This window comes from Xyrauchen texanus, chromosome 38 (genome assembly GCF_025860055.1).
Source record: "Xyrauchen texanus isolate HMW12.3.18 chromosome 38, RBS_HiC_50CHRs, whole genome shotgun sequence".
Lineage (NCBI taxonomy): Eukaryota > Metazoa > Chordata > Actinopteri > Cypriniformes > Catostomidae > Xyrauchen > Xyrauchen texanus.
The window spans coordinates 1,112,618-1,112,967 of NC_068313.1; positions in this window are offsets into that span (position 1 = coordinate 1,112,618).

Below are 350 nucleotides of genomic sequence, written 5' to 3' on the forward strand. Positions count from 1 at the left end.
TGTTTATAAAATTGATATTTACTGGAATAGTTAGGTATAGATATGTTCTAATTTACTGACATTATTACTGATATGATTTAGTAATGCTGATGCAATAGAAGGATTTATTTGCTGAACTTTGTGTATTTTTAGAATGGGCAAGATTTTTATTTGATAAACAGATAAATAGATCATTATTTATGTATTTATTTATTCTGACTTTAGGAATATTCTGTAAGACAGCATCATCAATACCAATTCTTTTCTTTTTCTAATTTTCATATGATCATGAGTAATGTAACTTAAACTAACAAAATCTAACTTCTAAACCACAGTGATCTGCATTGCTGTCCACCGCCTACATAGGCAGC